General features: G+C 42.8%; 1 long non-coding RNA gene across 1 annotated transcript; it reads left to right on the top strand.

Moving 5' to 3' along the window:
- Nucleotides 1-2,486: 2,486 nt before the first annotated feature.
- On the top strand, nucleotides 2,487-19,539 carry LOC144245984 (uncharacterized). The gene is made up of 3 exons (XR_013339572.1): nucleotides 2,487-2,534; nucleotides 11,190-11,351; nucleotides 19,477-19,539. It is a non-coding gene; the product is annotated as an uncharacterized LOC144245984 (long non-coding RNA).
- Nucleotides 19,540-20,398: the final 859 nt, after the last annotated feature.

Raw genomic sequence — 20,398 nt, 5'->3', positions numbered from 1 at the left:
ACTGTGTGCTTAAAAATGGTAGGGAACCAAACAAAGCCAAGATAATCCCGTTCCCCAGACAAGCAGCTTTGGGTGGGATTCCTCGTTTCTAAGAGCCAACTTAATTTTCACATTCCCCACAACAGATTGTTTTATAAAAGGAGTCTTCACCTACCATTTATCCATCTTTCTCATCACTCTATTTTCTTGCTGTCCCAGCATTCCTGACTTTGCCTCCTCTAGCTTCCATGGGGGAGGTTTTTCCACCTTATTTTCTGGCAGTGGAGCTGATTTCTGGAAATACCTACTATTTCCATAACCTCAGACAGCAAGTTTCCTGGGCTATGTCTCCCCATCCTTTTGGGAAGCTACTTATGCAATTACAGATAGCAGAGTTGCTATTTCAATGTGTGCCCCACAACCTGCACTCACATTCCACCAGCCTCCCTTAACTGCAGCCTCACCCACAGCTCAGCAGGATTATCTGCAATGCCTAAAAACAGCTTTGCCAAGCCCAATTTTCCAGCTGCCCTGTGGGGGATGCAGGATTCTCAGGAACCTTCCTTCTCGAGGTGGGTGTCTTCTCTGCTGATAACAGATTTTCCAGAGCAGAAACTTAGTGAGACAGCTTTGACCTGAAACTGTCAGTGAGAGCTCCAGTGTGACTTCTGTTGGATATGTTATCAGGTACAGCAGTAATTTATTTAAGGAAGAACCTACATTCCACATGAAGGGAAAATTACCTATATTTCTGTGTGATAAAAATCCACTCTTCTCTCCCAAGAAGGCAGGTACAGTGACTTCATGGGGGATCACTTTCTGCCTTCCCAAACCTCTGCAGCTCCCCAGCTGGTGAGCCATGAGCAGGCTTACAGAAGGAGGCAGGGGATATTGTCCTTTCTTGTAATTACCATCTGCAGCTGGGCCATTTTACTATTATCCTGGATGTTACTCCACAGAGCATAGCAGGGCTTTTATTTTTTTTGTTCGTTTTCTTTTTCTCCATTCTTTTAAAGGTGCTGGTGACACAGGTATGGGGGAAAGGGTACCTAGACAGACTCTTACTTTTAACCTCACTGGTGCATTTCAGCATAGAAATGGCTGCAAGGACTGCATATTTTCCATGCATTTTCATTTGGAGAGGATGAGGATTTCTCAGTGTTTTTTCCTCTGCCTGCCCTGTCTGACATTGTGGTATCACCTGTGATCTTTGTGTCTCTCCATCTCGTTGTGTCTCTGTTACTTGTTCTCCACGTGTCTCACCAATATTTTAGGGAGTATAGAGCAAGGAAGCTTTGTAAAATTTCCAGCTACCTCCCAAGAACAAAATTGTCCTCTTTCCCATGTACTTCTGGAGTGGATCTTGCCCTTGCCTGGAGGAGTGCTGCATGTGCACTTGCCCTTTCCCAAAAGACTGAGAGTTTTCAAGTTGCAGGTGGCTAAATTTCTCTTACCTGTATCTCAGCCAGGCTGCTTGTCACCACAACCTAGGCAGCTACAAATCCCTCTTTGGATCATCAAGCAAAGCTCTCCTGTGAGATGTTTGAGAGTCAGCCCTGTCCTTCCCTGTGACAGTAAACAGCTGGAAAATCAAGGAGATGCTGCTGCTGCAGTGACAGAGGAATCCCAGCCCTACCTGCCTGCACCCAGAGCTGTGCTGCTTTCCTACGAGGAGCAGCCAGCAATGCCAGGATCCATGTAAAACCAGCAGTGAAGGAGGGCTGGAGGGGCTCACACAGGCACATCAGCTCAGCTCCACTGCACCAGAGGAGGCTCACAGCTCCTTCCTTCAAAGGCAGAAACTCACCCAATCTCATCACTCCATTTAAAGGGAGAAATTTGTGCAAACAAGAGGCAGGATGCCCCTTTATTTCCCCTTCTATTGATAGTAAAAGGGTTTTAAAATCATGGGGATTAAGGGTTAAAAGGAAAAATAAGCTTAGTAGGCCCTGGATAAATAAACACCCTAAGCACATGGAGAACTTGTACTTGCTAGAAATGCACCTGTGCATGATAAATTATATAATTGTTAGAAGTGATGATTGTTTAGTAATTAAATATAATTACTGTTTAATCATAAGAATAATCATGAGAAACTGTGGTCAGGGACCTAAGAAAGATCACAAGAAACTCATGTCAATATATACAATAGAACAATATAAGTTTAATACTTAATATGTGAGTGATATAACGATAGAATATAAAATACATTCAGCTCGAAATCCGTGTCGGAGTCAGATTTGGGTCTGGACCCTTGATTCCCAGAGCTCTCAATAAAAGCACCTGCATGTAATCATATCCTGTGATTCTGTGTGTTCCTGAATGCTGACACTATCACTGAAGTAGCAATTTCTGTTCTCTTCAAAACTGCAGGAGCCTGCTCTGAGAGGAGCCCAGACATGGACAGTGCTGTGCAGAGGAGGAAACAACGTGAAAGGGGAAGATCTACAAGTCATGTTTGCCTTCAAATGGGAGCAGCTCTAGTGCCTGTTGCCTGTGCCAAATGTGATGGATGTGAGCACAGTGCCATTTTTGAGCAATATTTGTTCCTGAATGTAAGAATTTGTATATTGGTGGACTCCTTTGGAAAGTTTATGTTAGTGGATACACCAGTAATGTGTTTCAAACACATCTCCTCTGTCAACCAGAGGACAAACATTTTAAGGGAACATGATCAGTTCCTCATTCTTGGGAATTGCTATTTCCCACACATGGAGACTACTTTGTAGTCACGTAGAAACTCATTTTTTTTTCTATTTTGAGAACTTCATGAGGTTCAGGAAGGGGAATTCTTTGCCCTACCTGAAAAGATACTCATCAGATTCCATGAGTGGCACAAAGCATGTAAGAGAACCGAAGGATTCCTTTGAAGGATTCAAAGGGAAGGGCAATATAGGCAGTAAAGTGCCTGTATGTCATGAGGAGAAAACTTAGGGATCTAAGACACAAAGCCAGCCTTACGTGCAGAAGATCAGGACTCCTGCACACAGAGAACAGAGCAGCAATTTGTTGCTATCGTCTGCTTAACAGGCTTCATCTGCTCTTTATTTGACAAAAAGCTGGGATTTGTGAACAAAATGCTGCCTATGCTCTTTGCTGTTGAATGTATCAGCTGCATGTCCCTGTGGCAGATGACAGACCCCTCTGGGGCTGCCGGAGTTTGTTGATTTGCCTCCTTAATGCTGTGGAAACAAAATCCAGCAGTTTGCCATCAGGATGTTCAAAGTTGTGGTCTATATACTACAAATACGTGTTCAAGGTCTGCTGGATTTGATTTATGGCTTATAAATGTGATTTTGCTGACCTAAATACTACATATTTATTCTACCTTCTGTGAGAATAGTTAGAAATAGAAAGCCAAGTTTGCTCCTTGTGGGAATCCAGGGCTTCCCTCTGGCTGCCCTGGCAGCTCTGGGACCCTGGCAAGGGTCAGGAACCCCCCTGGACAGAGCCCCCAGAGACACTGGCTGTGATCTCTGTCCATGGAAAAGAGTTTTCAATCTTACAGGATGAATTACAAGATCTAAGTGTTTGATATCAGTAATAATTAAGTGTGGCATGGGTGCAAAAGTAAAATTTTAGGATTCTAGATAAGGGGTCCAAAGAGGACAAGATGGATGAAATTGGGTGTGTCTTGTCCTTTTTCTCCTTTTTCATGCCCTCCATGTTTCACTGTGGTGTTGGCATTTTTCTGTTGGTTCAGGCTGGGGACACACTGTCCAACATAGGTGACAGATATTGGCACGTTATTGTAAATCCAGCCCAGGGAGTTTCTGGTATTTAATGTTTGTCACATCCCACTGAGGGCAGAGCCCCACACGCTGCCCTGCAGGACAGAGCTGGGCAGGGCAGCAGAACATGTGAGAGATAAACAGAATAAACAACCTGGAAACCAGCACAGACCAATTATGGCTTCTGCTTTGGCAGCAGGGCTGACAGACAGAGACTTTCTACAATCTCAGAATCATCAATGCCTCAGATTCTGACAGCTCCTGCTTTTTTGAGAGAGTCAGCTAAAAGGGGCACTCACTGTTCTCTTCCTCCTGCCTCCCTAATGCCTGGAGAAAAGGCAGGGAAAGGCAGCGTCCCAGGAAAATCACCCATTGCTCAGCCCCTGCCTGCCTCAGGGGTGGCAGAGAGTACAGCAGCTGCCAGCTGGCCCCCAGTGTGGGACTCTGACTGTGACTGACCATGAAAGAACACCCCCAAACCCTGTGTTCTGCTTTTAACCACAGCCTGCTGGCCCCCAGCTACACTAAATAAATATATCAAAAGCTCTGTCCTGCACAACTGCAGTCAAATCCTGAGACTGATTTGGGCAGACCAGTGAGATTTGAGAATTCTGCTAAAAGAAGGGTACTTATGTGTTCTCAGTGCTTCTCAAGTGCTGGTGTCTGAAAGGTCTGAGGAGGATTTTGTATTTTTTGCCTTATTGCTGAATCAGGGTGTTGGAAATTAACCTCCCACCTGCAGAGCCATGGCTTTCACAGGCTCCTGCACAAGCTGGACTCCTCTGCACAGTGAATGTGCAGCTTTTCCCTAGGCCACAATTTTATTTAGCTTTAATTCATTTCAGGAAAGTGTCAATCAATTATCATTACTTTGGAAGAAATAAGCACAGGCATTTTATAAAGGGTTTTAGCTTTTTGAAAAAACAACATAGCAAATAAGTGGTTTGCTGGTTAATCTGCCTGTGTGAGCTGGAGTTTAAGCCTAAGAACCTTATTACAATTTCCCCCACTATCTGTTTAAATTTAGAAGGAGGATCCTGTTTCGCACCATCCAAATGGCAGGGGCCTTCAGCTGGATAGGAACTGTGAAATGTTTGAAACTTTGAAATGTAAAAGCTGCACAGGAACCACCAACACACTGAGCTGCACACAGTGGGCAGTGCCAGACCAGGCAGGTAAAATGCAGCATGTCTGTCCAAGTGATACAGAGGGGAAAGTGACCTATGGAAAAGGTCTGTATATAAAAGTTGCTGATGCATAGCTAATGCTTTGTTTGGGGAAAAGTGGAGCTGGCAGGCTCTGGTCTCCTCTCCTCGGGTGATCTGCCTGCAGGCAGTGAAGCAGAAATGTATTTGGCAAGGAACACAAGGCTGTGTATGCACCGAGTGTCCGAAAAAATGCTTCATGTAATAGGGTCTGCTGATTGAATACAAAGTCAGATATTGTTAAAAGCAAAATTACTAAAGTGGGGAACTGAATACACCTTTATTTTTTTTCCCCTGGGTGCAGCACAATGAGTGAAAATATAGCTGATGAGTGCCTTTTCTGTCATTATTGGTGGTGTCTTTCCTTTTCTCTATGGATGAGATCTCTGTATTTCACTCTAACAACTCTCCAGGGCAATGATCTGCTGCTCTTAAACCAGTCCTTACTACAATTAAGTCTGCACAATGAATCTGAGGAGCTTTTAGCTGACCCAGTCTATCAAACTGCAGTATTCACCTATTTGAGATGAGAGAATCAAGAAATGGTAAATAAAAAGGTGTCTGTAAGCAGAAGAGAAATAGCAAAAAAGGAAGAACTGTGTAATGGCCATAATGGGATACCTACACCTTTACTCAGGTCGTCGTTTGCCAACAATTTCCCCATCGCCTGTACTCACCAGGCTCGTCTGTCAATAGGCTGATTTCTCATGAGCCACAGCCACCTAATTACATCCAGGAATGGGATTTATGTCCCACTCTTCTCATCAGTGCTTCTTCTTAGTAGCTGCCATTGCTGCTGCCTTCTGTGGTTTTCCCTGTACATTCAATAAAGAGCTGCACACCTTCATCAGGGCTATGAAAATTAGCAGGCACTGGAAATTAGGTATTTCAGCAGCTGCCTCTCTAGTGGATCCACTCCTAAACGTATCCATGGACAATCTTTGATATTAAATGTATAGCCAAAAGCCAGACGTAAGCCTTAGCCAAACAGAGTCTTCAGCCTAATGCAAGGGAAACTGCAGGACTGATTTCAAGAGGAAAAGAAAAAAGAAAAGGCAAGGCAAGGTCCCCTTAAGTAACAGAATCAATGATATTTATACTGACCAACATCTAATGTGACTTGTCAGTTGTGGAAATCTGTCCTCAGCCAGGGCTCTGGTGGTTTGTGGGCATGTCTTTCCTGGCTCTGCTTTCTTTCCTGGGTCAGCACTACTGGAAGGAGAGCACATGCCAGTTGCAAGCATAATAATGTGGGAAAACATAATACACAGATAAAAATACAGCAGCCTTTTGGTTAGAAGCTCAAGTTGCTCTGTCTAAAATTCAAATAATTCAAAATTTATGTCGAGAAGACATCACACTGTGAGAATAAAAACCTAAAGGGTTTATTGTTTGTGTTGAAATTTCACTTTGAGGAAATGGAAGAAGAAAAGGAATTGTTTTTTTTTCTTGTTGCCATCACAATGTGTTTCTTGTTGCCATCACAATGTGTTATTTTAGATATTTTTAACATTTAAAGATTTTAGATATTTTTGACATTTGTTTGATAGAAAATTTCTGTTGGGCCATGCTGTGGCAATGTCCCAGTGGCATGTGTGGAAATGTTGGAGTTGGTCGTACTCTAGGGCACATCTACAAAGAGAACAACTGTGTCAGTGAAGCAACCTTTCCTTCCCACCTGTATTTAGTATTTATCACAGGGAAAATCATGGCAGTGCTGGCCCATTTTGAGTGATTATTTTGTTACTATCTGGGTTAACCTGAAATAGGACACAGCTCACTTCGAGGAAATCTCCCCATGGAGATACCTACCACAGTAATGAGAACTCAATTTAATTGTGTTATTTTGCTTCCAGAGCATCTGTAGGCAGGTCTCATTCTTAAGAAGTATTTCTACATTTTATAAAAAGCAAACAAAATTTAGGGATTGATCCATTTTCCATAGAAACTAGGATCTGTTTTGTAATGGGTTTAAATTTAGAAAGACTTACGAGTTAAAGAACAATACTTTGCTGGTTGTAGAGAGGAGATAGAGAACCTTAGAGGATGTTTAAGTCTCTGATTTTTATGTACAGATATTGGTTATGTCTGTATCTCTTCTGTTGTGGGTTGCAGCTGTTTCTGTAATATCCTTCTATAAGTTTATAAGAACATGTTCCATTTGCAGTGATAATGAACTAATTAAGAAACTAAAATCAGCCAGCTTTCTTTTAAAATACATCAATTTAATTTAATTTTTTTAAGTATACTATGACTCTCCAGATATTAAAATGGCACTCTTTTGTGTCCTTAATACGTTTCAACAAGATCAAGTAGCAGCAACAAAATATTCCATTTCCATGGAAATCAGCGTAGTTTTCTTTGCCTCTAATCAGACCACTTTGCTGAAAGCTAAATTGTTTATTTTTAACCGCTCAGAAGATGAAAGCTTGGCATGCCTTTTATGTCAGGAGTGTAGCTGTTCTTCTCTGCTTCATTAGGTCTTTTGGCTCCAGCCTCACCTGTGGCTGAGAGCTGGGCAGTGGCACAGATGTGCAGAAGATGCTGATGCCTCTGCCCCCCTTTCTTTGCTCTGCTGGCAATTTCCAGCCCAGTGCAGTGGGAAGCAGCACAAAAAAGGAGAGACCTCCACAGGAATCCCTTCTGTCTGTCTGCAGGCTGGCTCAGTGAGAAGCATCAGGATCCAGAGGGGGAAAGTGCAGGGGATGCTCAAAGAGCTGGGATGTCTCATGCACCTGCATGAAATAAATTTGGTTGTCTTATCATTAGTCCCAAAAGCAAAGGATGAGGTCAGGACACAGGAGCACACAGAGGAACCCACATGCCACTTTCCAATCCAGAGGCTGCAGTGATTCCTCCAGCAGCTCCCATGTCCTGCACAGCTCAGTGTAAAAGGCAGTTTTGTAACAACTGCTGCTGCACATAAAGCAGAAACAGAGAAACAGATGGGTGCCTGGAGCCAAACCTGCTGAACAACAGTCTCAGTCAAGCCATGGTACTTATCCACCATGCTTGGTGATGAAGGTTCTGAGGCTCTGCAACCTCCTGTGCAGGTGGCACCCACTTTTGGCCTCACAATCAGCTCTGAGCAGAAAGATTCCTGGTGTCCTCCCTGGCTCTGGGAGAAAAATGGCATCAATAGGAAAGTACATTTCAAGAATGCACACTCCAGCATAGTGAAAGTTCTCATTGTACCATACTTGTAGGTAGGTCACTTATTTTTATTTGTTCCAAAAAACAAGCTGCTGACTTAGAGTTTTGTACTAAAGCAAGAGCTATTACAGTAAATTGCCTTGGGTGGGTTTGTTTATTTTTTGAGAAACCCAGTTGCTGTAACCAAGCTGATATTTATTCGCACTGGTGGAAGAGCACAGGGCAGCAGATCCCATCAATGCACATGTGTTATGAGGGGTCCAGCTAATAAGGATGAGTATTTGGATGTAAAGGTGCTTTTCTAGTTTAGAGATACTTTATTTAGGGTTGCCATCTCCTCTATGCAGACTCAGCACTGCACCAAGGCACTTCTGTGATGACTAATGTTGGAAGGAGCTAATGCAGAAAACAGGATGCAGGTGGGAATAGGAACCCTCAGGTGAGAGGAGCAGCCAGAGGGAAGTGACTGGCAGGTGATGGCATAAATAGGGTGTAGGGCAAGGGAGCAGGAGGGCAGGAAAGTTAATAGGAATTTCCTATTCCTGTCTATGCTTCCCCACCAAGGTCTCCTCCTTGTTCTGGGTGTGTTATCTTGGTGCCTGTGAGCAGAGCAGCAGTGCCTGGCTGCCATGGGCTGGGGAGGTAGTTCTGCTCTTTCAGGTCTCTTGGCAGCATTCTGAAGTTGGTGGTGTTTTCCACCTTCTCCAAGCTGAGCCCATGATCTTCCCTGCCAACAAAACCTGCCCCACGGATCTCGCCAAGATCAGGTATATTGATCTGATGAGACTGATTTATTGGTTTGGTTTTTTTTTTTATTTTTTCTTTCTTGACCTCAACAGTTTAACCTATTGATGTATCTGTTTGGCCTTGCTTTTGTTGAAGGTTGTGCACCTGACCACAGTTTAAAATCAGCTGTAGTGCTTTTCCTTTCCTTGTCTCACATTCTCGTGTGCCTGACAGTGCCAAAGCCATCGCAGGGATCAGGGACAGCACAAGGCCTGAACCTTCAAGGGCAGGAACAGATAATTAGCTCATCAATGCAAAGACCTGCACAGAGATTTTATTTACCTCTGCTGATGTCACACAGGACACAGGAGGGAACAATCTCCTTCTTCCTCTTCAATAGCTCAGTGCCTCTACGCAAACAGCAACCAGCAGTAAAATTGTCTCCTTGCCAGTAAGGTCAGTAGCTGCAGCTCAAAATTCACAGGGAAAAGTGTGTAGGAAAATACCATTTTTGTGACGTCACTCTTTACCCTAGAAAGTGGTATTGAACTACCTGCATGGGGTCTCTGGCAGCTGGGGAGGGAGAGAGGATTTCTCATGATGCCAAAAATGTAAAAAAGGCTGGAGCCTTTTCACCAAGTATTTGAGTAATGCCAGAGTTGAACTAGGAAGGCAGCAGGAGAGAACAATCAGAATGACCTGATATGAAATAATTTCTTCTGTTTACTTCAGTTTTTTTGTTAGCATTCAGATAAGACTTTAATTAAGGACTTCATTTGTTGCTTATTGATCTTTGATATTTACCCATAATCTTTTTTTTTTTTTATTGATTTGATCTTGCTAGATAGGAATTAATACACAATTAATTTTAAGTTAGTTTAAACCGAATAGTTCAGTTAAAGAATGATTTGCTGACAATACTAATTGCTGGGGTTGCTGATAGACTCCAGGAACCACTGCAAGAAAAACTGATATATAATAGCAAGTGTCTGAAACTGGCAGATGGTTAGGGAGAAGAAGCAGATAAACAGATTCAGGGAATTCTGGAAAAAGTATGCCTTTTTCATTTCTGGGCCACATAGGCCTCATCAGGGGCATCACTGCTAGAAAAATTAGGCCATTGTAAGATTTGTTGGCTCAGTGCAGCTTTTGTTGGTGACAGCCACAAAAGGTATTGCAGCCTGCAGTGTTTCATTGCCACTGAGGCAGGGCTCTGGGCCCATGGGGGAAGCACCTCCCCAGGTGTGTTCAGTGGTATTTTTCCCTAAATACAGCACAGGGAAGATGGAGCAGGGGCAGGACTGCAGCACACAGTTGTGTGTGTGAGAAAAGGGCCAGCAGAGCACAGCTTTGCTTCTCATGTTATCCCCATGCCAAATGTCTCCTGGGAACATCACTTCTGGTGGCTCCATCCTGTGCAGCTACAGCAAAACAAGCACCTACGTGCCTGCCAGAAGGTGCAAGTCAGCCAGGACCAGGAAAAAAAAGGGGTGACAGGATGTGTGTGTGAGAGGAGACAAAAGTTTCAGTTGTTTAAATCCCAGGTGATTTATCTTTAAAGAAAAAAAAAAATCACAACTTCTATTCTCTTTTTCCTGCCTGTTTTCCCTAGACAGAGTTATCTTTCTTCACCAGTTTTCCTCCTTCACAGGCCCACTTTTTTTCTTTTTGGCACAGCAAGAAGAGGAAGAAAAGAAAGTATGCCAGAGGAAATGAAGGAGAAATGAATAAGCACAACCTGAAAAAGCATTTAATTTTTTTTTTATCACTGCCTAAAAACCAGGAAAGGGTTTTAAAGTAACTTTTATGATATAGGAGTCATTCAAAGTAGGGTTGTTTTTTTTTTTTATGCCTATCAGGTCAAGCAATTGTTTCTGTGGCTGTCATGCAAGTGAATGAGTAACAATGGGATGGTAAAAACTGGCTGACCTCATAATTAAAAAAAAAAAAAAATTGGTCACATCACTTTCTGTTTCTATACAGCTTCTTGCTTTCTCTTTATAATGTTGAACACCAGATTTACTGCTGTCTTGTGCACTTAGGGTTTAGAAGTGTGTTGGTACATTAGAGGGGATTAGATAGGCTGGGGCTCTGAGCAACCTGGTCTGGTGGAAGGTGTCCCTGCCCCTGGCAGGAAGGTTGGAACAAGATGAGCTTTGAGCTCCTTTCCAACCTAACCAATTCTGTCATTCTATGATTAAGGCATTTCGGCCCTGAACACTGAGCCAGGGGGCAGCAGGGGCTGCCTAACCCCACGAGGATACAGCACATATTGATGGAGGCAGCCAAACCATCACCCAGCATCCTTGCCCTACAAGGAATAAAGCAGAAAAAGCCTGGGATTTCATGTAGTTTGAGGTTGTTTCTTTGTTTTTTTTTTCTTTTTCTCCACAAGGTTGGTGAGGATGGAGGAAGAGAGCAGGTGGGGATGCCAGGGGTGAGCTTCATCTGCCACAGGAGGGAGAAATTGGGACCACGCCCAAAGGAAAAGTGAAGCTCAGCCAAGAGGGCTTCTGAGGACACCTTTCTCTGAATGGGAAGGCACATCATTCCAATGGTGAGAAAGGATCTGGTTTAAGGGCTAAAATAGAAAGCTGTGTATTGCTGAAAATGCAGAGTCTCAATTTGCCTGTGACATGCAGGATTCATTTCTGGGCCTTGCAGCTCATGAGATAATGGACTGCATAACTGTTCTTCCTCACTGTGACTAACAGCCCCTTTTTGGCACACGTCCTGGAACTGAAATCAGTGTAATTTTTATTTCTGGATATCACAACTAATTATTCTATTACAACTAGCTGTAGTGTTACAACTAACATTATTCTTCTGGGCCCTGGTTATCCTTTCCCTTTTATAAATCCTACTTCTGCATAGATTAAATTTTGAGGCCATTAACACTTTGATTACAGTCTAGTCATATTAAATTATCCCTTGGTAGTAAGGTTGTCCTGTCAACCACTATCATACCCACAATTAATTGAAAAGATAACTGGTGGTTTGATGCAAAGGTTGAGCTGCAGTGGGGTAGCAACCCCCAGGGAGTCTGGTGGAGGCTCAGGTGGGCCCTCCCTCCTTCCTGCAATGAGGCTGGAGACAAAATGGAGTTAGGCTATAAATGGGAACAGGATTTAAGCTTGTAACAAAAGTGGGTGGCTTCATGCTGAAGCATAATTAGTTTTTTAAGTCCTCCTGGGTGACAGAGAGAGAATTATGAAAAGTAGGGAACTGAGTTACTACCTTCTGCTTAAAACTATGTCCCCATCCCCATGTGTTCAAAGGGCCATCACAGCTCCAGTGAACAAAAATCAGTGTTAGAGCCTTCAGCCCTGGTATACAAGGCCACTGCCCACACATGCATGGGGCCTTTCAGGTCAGACACTCCTATTACCAGCAGAAGGACTTTGGGGCAGTTTCCAAACATACATCATCCCTGGACTGAAGAGCCCCAGGGGAACAGCTCCATGGATAATTGCCTTTTTGGCAGCTCTTGCCCATGGTTGGGAGCTGCCATGGGAGGCTGCTCACCCTGGGCCTGCCTTGTTTATCTCCCCACATTGAGATAGACAATGAGCTACGATTTTCCTTTCCATAATTATTGATAGAGTGGCTGGTAAATGCTTCCTTGCCTCCTCACCAGACTCAAAGGTTAGCTTGTTAACAAGGAGGTTTTCAGCTATTCCCCACCTCTGTTCCCTTCAGGGGCGAGCAGGGTGTCTTTTAATGGTTGTTTGATGCTGTTCACATGGGCAGGCAGCATGATAACAAGGCAAATGATTGCTCTGCTGATCAGAGCCTGTAATAACTGTTCGCTTGCTGCTGCACATTCAATTCTTGACGAACTGAAAGGCACTTTCCATTTGGGCTGATGCTATTTTTATCCCTGATGGGCTAGTAGGAATGATTAATTTTCTCCCTTCTTCCACCCCAGGTGAGCATGGGGTTGTTGTATCTAATTGCAAATGATCTTGGATGATTTCTTATCCCTGATATCTCCAGAGGCATAACTTTTGGAGTGCCAGCAGCAGGCACTACAATTTCAAAACATTTGGGAATGACAATTAGAGCATATTTAGGGTGATGACTGAGCTGCCTGAGAGCTCAGTGCCCACAAAATGCACTGTGGCCTTAGACAAAGGGAATTTTTTTGCCTGCCTACATCTGATGAAGAGGGATACTTGCATGATGATGGCTTCTTTTGTCTGTAATTGAACACCTCAGTTCAATTGTTTGCACGTGCAAAAAGTAGTGTGTACATCCTTGCATGGAGGCTGGTGCATTCTCACATGGGGTTTGTCTATACTAATTTATGTTACTGCATAGACTACAAAAAGAAATTACAAATAACTCTAAAAACAATAAACTTTTATTTCTTCCCGCTAATCTCTAATAGTAAACTTGGGTTTGTAATGAATGTAGTAAACATAGGTTTATGGGTTAATAGTAAACTCAAATTTCTGCTGAATTTCTGCTGTTGATTAGTTCCACTAAGCCAACTGGGCAAAATTATTTTGTTATGTAGGTGTGGTTTTCTTTTGGTGTTTGTTGGGTTTTTACTATTGGAGCACAGGTGGAATTTTATTCGATGTAGGACTTAAGGCTGTGTTTCCAACACTAAATATCCTGTACTTTGGAGATAAGCTCTGCTGTTGTGCCCTGGCATCTCCCAGCCCTCAAGCAAGGCAGGAATGCATGGCAGACCTTCCCAAATTATGCAATCCTTGCAGGTGGCTGGAGGACAGTTTCTGCAGCAGACACAGTGGGATTTTCCCTCTGCATGGTGGTCTTGGAGCTCCCCAGCTCATCAGCTTCTTCCCTCCTACTCTTGTTAACTGTTTTCAGAAATATTCCTGAATCTGGGTTCACTGGGAGATCAGGAGAACCATCAGTCACACCGGGCAAAACCCAGCACGACTTTGGTCCCCAGGAGCTCAGCCTGATGTATGTGAAGCTCACACATTCTATAAATAAGCAAAGTGCATGTGTCAGGGCATAGAAGTAGGAAGACAATATCAGAAGATATTTACGGTTTGTTTGAGGAGCAGTCAGTTGGGATGAAAAATTTGTGGCCAGATTTTCCTGAGGAGCTTGCTCCCATGATTGAAGCTGGCTCTCATTTGGCCACTAAAATCAGCAGTGGAGCTTCTAGGCCAGCTGACTCTTTTGGGTGCTAAACAGCTTTGACAGCCTGGCCAGAGATATCCCAGAAAGTGCAGGGGGGAAAAAAATTCTATTGGTCATGGAGTTTGTGTGGTGGAGGGAAAAGAATTCTAATGGTTATGGAGTTTCTTCAAATGGGGCGGACTTCCCCTGGAAATGCATCTCTCACACTGCCTGCTAAGGTTTTGGAAACCTACTCCTGCTGTGCAGATAGGTTGAAGACACTTGGAGATACGTGCAGGCAGAGAGAGGCAGGTCTGTGATGCACATCCACAGCTCTAGGGCTGTTTGAGCTGTGGTCGAGCTGCTGAGCACTCAAGTGATGCAAGATCAGATCCAAGTAGTCAGTGCTGTACAACAGTTCCCAGCCATAAAACAAGAACTGTCCTCTGCTTCTCCCCAGGGATGACATTTAAAAACAAACCAAAAATCCCACAACAAACCCAAACAAACAGAAAAAAAAACAGAATAGCAAGCTTTCTCCTTCTTGCTCCTGTTTTTGGTGTTGTCCTTTGTCTTCTGGTTTTAGCTTTAAAAGCTTGATGTTTTCCCCCCCACTGTGAATTGGGTAAGATGCATTTTTAGAAAACAATAAGGATCTCATGAGGCTAGAGCTGGGTCTAATAAAGAAAAGATGAACTGGAGGGGGCAAGAACCAAATGATAATGTTTCACTTATTATTATGAAAATTACCCATAAATAGGAAGAGGAAACAGCTGGAATTAATATTCTAATTAATGCAAGTCTCACTTGCATTTTGATTTTTTGAAGTTAAACAGAACAATAAATATTGGCTAGGAAATGAAAAATTGAAATATTATTCTTTTAGTTTTTCATGCAAAAATCTTTAATCCATTATAGGAAATATCCACAAAATCTTTTTCCATATATCCTGTAGAAAGCTGGTCCTTTAGAAAATACCTAAATTCTCTTTCTGTGTCTGTGCCAGATACTTTAGGCTTAATGTAGAAATCACAAAATTTGTTAATACGAAGTGCAGCAAATGAAGCAGGACTTTGGGTAGAAAGGCCCCTGGAAGGCTATTGATTAAATCTGCAGGTTCATTAATCACCTATGGATAGGAGTTTTCTTTTTTTTTTTTTTCCCCATGAGCCAGAAGATATATTTTTAAGTAAGACAAATGAAGAAAGGGTGGTTCTACAACTAATTTTATGACAGTAATGGAAAGTCAGAACTTTATTTCAAGTGTGTATCCACCATCTGTGGGGAGCTGGAGCAGAACTGAGTGATAAGGCCATGACCTTTGATCATCTCTCAAAACGAAGCCTCATTGAACAACCTCTCTGGGTGAAATTTAGCCCTTGGATATGAAGGTATTTCTAGTAAAGACATGCATCTGCGAGCTAAACACAGCTACAGGACTCCAGGCCAAACAAATCTGATCAGAATATGAAGTGAATTTTCACTGGTTATATATAGGGAATGCTGTTGGATCAGTGAGTTGGATCAGTTGGATGAGAAGTCCTGCAGAACTCTGATAAAAATTATCTTTATCAAAACTAACAAATTGGGTTTGGCCATCTTGAGTCATTTTATTGTTATTAAATATTTGTCAGCGATCACCCAGAACAAAGTTTTCAGACTTTCCAGGAAATTAACTGAAGATCAGTTACTGTGCTGTCTTCCAAATTTATGGCTCTGCAGCTGACTACAGACCCAGACACACAGCCATAAATAATCTCTCATGTCTTCCAGCTCATCAAATTGAAATCTGCTTCCCTGGGAGGAGGCAAAATGAAATTGGTGCATTACAAACAAATTTATTAAAAGGTGTGTTCAATCTTTCATGAAGCATGAGAAATCATCAGTGCTTAGTAGGGAATGAGATTTTCTCCCCTTAACTTATTATTTTATGAGTATGAATGTATCTGAGAAACTCAATAAGAGGAACAGCATGGAATAAGTTTACCTTCTAGAAGTCAAAAGCAAAGACCAGACCTGGAGCTGATTAATGGCTGCATAATATATCAGCTCAGAATCAAGGAGCTGTGGGTAGAGGAGAAGTTATTTGTAAGGTAATTTAGCTTGACCTAATGAAGGCTGAGTTCCCATAGACTGTGGCAAGATCTATCAGTCTCTCTGGCTCTGGAAGAAATTGGAGAGTTTTCTTACTGTACCATCAAGAGTGCATTTGTTGTTTATGAAATATTACAGCAGAGAAGATTTTTTTTTTTTTTAATTTCTTTTTAAAAAGTAAGACTATAGCAGTGGTGGTAGTGCCTCTGGGATAACAAAGTTTTATTAGAAGGGGAAAACTGCCACAGCAGGGTACAGTGGTGAATTCACCAGATGTAGAAAATCCCTTCACCCTCTTTAGTCTGCAGTAGGAATGATTAAGTTTCTCTCTTGGCACAAACTTTTTGTTTAGCAAGTAGGCCTGTCTCGCTGCAGATAATGGCTGTGGTGGGGTGAGAGAAAACTCCTGCTGACTGTAGACAGAAGTACCTGAGGAAGGTGACTCATCTGAAGGGTTTTGTTTGCACACACTTAGACCAAAGTGGGGATATTTTGCTTACTGGTGGCTATCAAAGAGTAGCACATTTCCAGCATTCACCAACACAGCTTGGTACCTTCAGCAGTCCTTCAGCTGCATGAAGTCTAGAATTTGGTCAGTTGTCCCTGACCCTCCTGTCAGCTCCTGCCAAGGAGCTCCTCTCTTGGGTGCCTGTTCTGTACAGAAGGTGCTGGAGAGGGAATGAAAGCAAAGTGATTCCCCTGACACCTCATTATCTCCAAATACCTGAACTCCTCTAAGGTTTTCCATCTTTGCAACAAGTCTTACTGCTTGGATAAGAATTGGTTCCATCTCTCAGTTTCCTGACTACAAAGTAAGTTTGGGCCAGTTTTCTTCGCATGGATAAACATGGTGATTACTAGGCATGAATGAGGAATCTTAAATTCTACATTGTGGAATATTTTCACATTGTTGAAGATAACATAAGAGCAGCCCATGGCTGTTTGCCCACCTGGTTCATGCCACCAATTATTTGCTCAAGAAGGGCTGAGGGTCTGGTACAGTCTGTGTAAGGCACTGCAAAACCTACCAGTGGTTTCAGTGACTTCTAGTTGAAATTGCTTTTTCAATAGTCTTTGCTACTTTTGCTACTTTCCTCCAACAAAAACGTTGTCTTTTTTCATAAGGGGAATTATCTGTGTTCTTTCACCATAGCTCTGCCTGTTTACCCTGTTGCTTTACTTACACTGTATTCTTACCAACATTTAGTTTGTTCATGTTTCCATTAAATTCCACCAGGAATGGTCTTTTAGGGCTAGTTTTCAGTTTGCTGTTATATTCCTTTCTCACCCAGCAAATCCAGCTGCTGTATTTTTTTCCCACTGCATTATTCAGCCTTGTACTCTTTCCCAGGTTTTCCTCCTCCTTCCATGCAGAGGAGTGTTCTGTGCTGTGCCTTGTTTTGTTTTGGATTTTTTTTTTGTTTTGTTTTTGTTTTTTGTTCTTCCTTTCTGCTTTCGTCATTTCCTTGTAATATCTCCCTGAAAAGAAAATAAGCAGAGAAGGAGCCATGGAAGGAGGCAGTACAGCCATACTTAAAATACATATGGAGTGATGGATAGTAGTTCAACATAATGTCTGAGCCCTCCTCACCTGTTTTGTTGCTTTATGCTAAGCAGAACTGCCACACTCTCTCTTTTAAAGATGGATGAAAGGGTTCAAACAGCAAAAACAGTCAGTTCAATCTTTTATGCTTGCAAAGCAAGGCTTCAAAATGTAGCTTAAAGCTGTCTCTAGATGATGCAGGCTAAATGTGGCAGCAGTGGCAAGTTCCTGGACTTTCCCACAAGGGTACCAGAGGAATTTTGGGGCTCCTGTTCCAGAAACAGCTGTCAGATAAACAAGACTCAATGTCAGGATTTGCATTCACTCATTTACTTCATGAGTTGTAATTCTGTTACAGGGTTTTATGTTTTCTAATGATGTTGTTTTGAATTTTCTTTTAATAGTAGTGTCATTACTTACTCTGGAAGTATACTTCAGTTGCTTAGACACTGCAGTATTCCAGGTACATCTCTCTTTTCAGAAGGAAATTAATTCAGTGTTTAACTCATAGGGGTATCTTCTGCAACCTGTTTTTAATGGGCAAAGCAAAGATAAATTCAATATAGTGCAAATCATAAGAATAATGTCCAATGTCTTCTAGCCTCCTTTCTTGGGGCAGACCTGCCAGGCAGCATTACAGAGAACTCCGGTGGGAAAACGAGATGCAGAAAGTGCTGCCATCAGTCTTTGCCTGCACTTAGCTAAACCCATTGACATTCACAGACTGTAATGGCAGGAAAGCTTTCCAAAACCATTTGACCAGAGAAATTTGAGATATCATCATTGCCGTATCTCAATCTGACAGGGAAAATGATTTGTCGGTCAAAATGTCTCGTAAACACAGACATTTGATTCAATTTAATCAGAGGCAGCTCCTTGTGCAGAATGTGGGTGGCTCATCCCCAGGGGAAGGGGGAATGGAAGAGCAGGGAATTCACTCCTGCGCTGTGTCAAGGTCGCTCTGGCTCAGCAGGGAATGCATCAGCAGAAATGCTGACTGCCTGGGGAGAGGGAGCTTCTCCCAGGCCTGGGGAGCAGCTCCCCATTCTGGCTCAGCATGCCCATCTAGGCACTGAGCTGGGACTGAGGTTTGTGTGCTGGAGTCAGCCAGAGCCTGCTGGAAGAGGGAAAATCCAAGTATCCCTTTATCCCTGAATGCCACGGTGAGGATGGTGCTGGCCCAGTGCCATCCGACAGCACCCAGCATTTCTTTCCTTCTGCAGGCACTTGTGGGCCTGAGCAAATCTCCTTGTGCTAATGGGCTTATTAAGATCGAGCCAGTGCACTTTGCAAGACTACACAAAGAGAAATTAGAGCCCAGATTAGATTAGGGACTGAAGGCTGGGAGCGTACAGCTGCTTGCGAAATTGCACGCTGAATTTCTTTTCTGAATAGACTTTTACTGGTAGGAATTTGAAGGCAATCATTAGAGCCATCAGCCTTTGAATGAGAAATTTCAAGGGACATTTCAGCATAAATCTACTCCTCTGCTATAAGAAATTATTCCTGATATGCTTTGGGCTATGGAAACCAATTACATGAATTTTGCACAATAACCTGTTTCTCCCAAATAGGGGTAGCACTCCTGGCCATAAATAGACATCTTTTTACTTCCAATTAACTGTGTGGGTGTGTAAATATGAGGAAAACTGCCTTTTCAACTTGAGTTTAATTAACAGAAAACAATGGGGGAAAGTAATCATCATTTACAGTTAGAATATGAGGCTCTGGCCATCCTTATTCCCATCCTCTGCAAGCCAGCTGGAATTGTGAAAACAAACCCTTTCCCATTAAATCATAAATACTGCAGGTTTTATTCCTCACTGACTCCTAGGCTCCAAGATTTAGGAAAGCGTAGGATATTAATTTCCAGAGCTAAACTTGTTATAACTCACAGTGCTCTAGTTGTCATTTAAACTTCAGGTGTGTTTTTCTTCTATTGCAGATACTCCAGAGCTGCCCTGTAATCCCTGAATCCTACTGAATTCACACCCTGGCAATACAGCAATGTCAAAGGGGTGCAACTGGGAATTCTGCCTGGCTGCCAAACTGCTTCATGTCACCCTGCTTCCAATGGCTGCTGACAAGGTATGTGTTTTACCTGCTTCCAAGTGCTTTAATCTCAGTATTAGGAGAAAAACAAGCCATTATTAATGTTTAAAGCCATTGTTATCATCTCTCTCTGCCAGCTGGTTCTGTATTAATGTTAGTGTTTCTAAACTGAGGCTTTGTATGTGTGACTCAGGCTCCCGTGTCATTAGTTTGAAAACCCTGAGAGCATTTTCTTACACAAAAATTGCACAGGGAAAGAAGAGGGTCTTTTTATTTACCTTCAGATTCCCATCCTTGAGGATTTTCTTGCTGGGTATTCTCAGGTTGCAGGTGCAATTAGAAGATTTAATTGATTTTGTATGAACAGTGGGATCCCTTCATTCCCCAGGAGAAGCAAGTTTCATTAAAACCGCCACCCAATATCATGAAACATGCAATTAAATTCTTGAGCTGCCAATATAGTTGCAAAAAATGGTTTATAAAGCCCCAAGTGATAAACATGTTGAGAGAGGAGGCTCTGGGGGGGTGTGAGCTGCTCCAAGTCCTGCTCTAACAGAGCTCTGGGTGCTTGGTGAGAGGCACAGCACTGCTCAAAGCAGATCTAGCCAAGCCTTTAGCCCAGCTGGGCCAGGACAGCTGCCGCCACAGCACCTGCATGTCTCCTGTGTGGAGGCAAAGCTCTGTAATTGCTGCTGGACTTGTGTTCATCCATGTCTGTAAAGGCCTGGTTGGGAGATGGAAGGGTGGGATGGACCATGAAAGCTGCAGTTGCATCTTCTGGGCCCCTTGCAAAGGTTGAGCTTATTGCAAAGCTT

The sequence above is a fragment of the Lonchura striata genome, chromosome 3 (assembly GCF_046129695.1).
Source record: "Lonchura striata isolate bLonStr1 chromosome 3, bLonStr1.mat, whole genome shotgun sequence".
Classification (NCBI taxonomy): Eukaryota; Metazoa; Chordata; class Aves; order Passeriformes; family Estrildidae; genus Lonchura; species Lonchura striata.
This window is presented reverse-complemented; position numbering and strand designations above follow the sequence as displayed.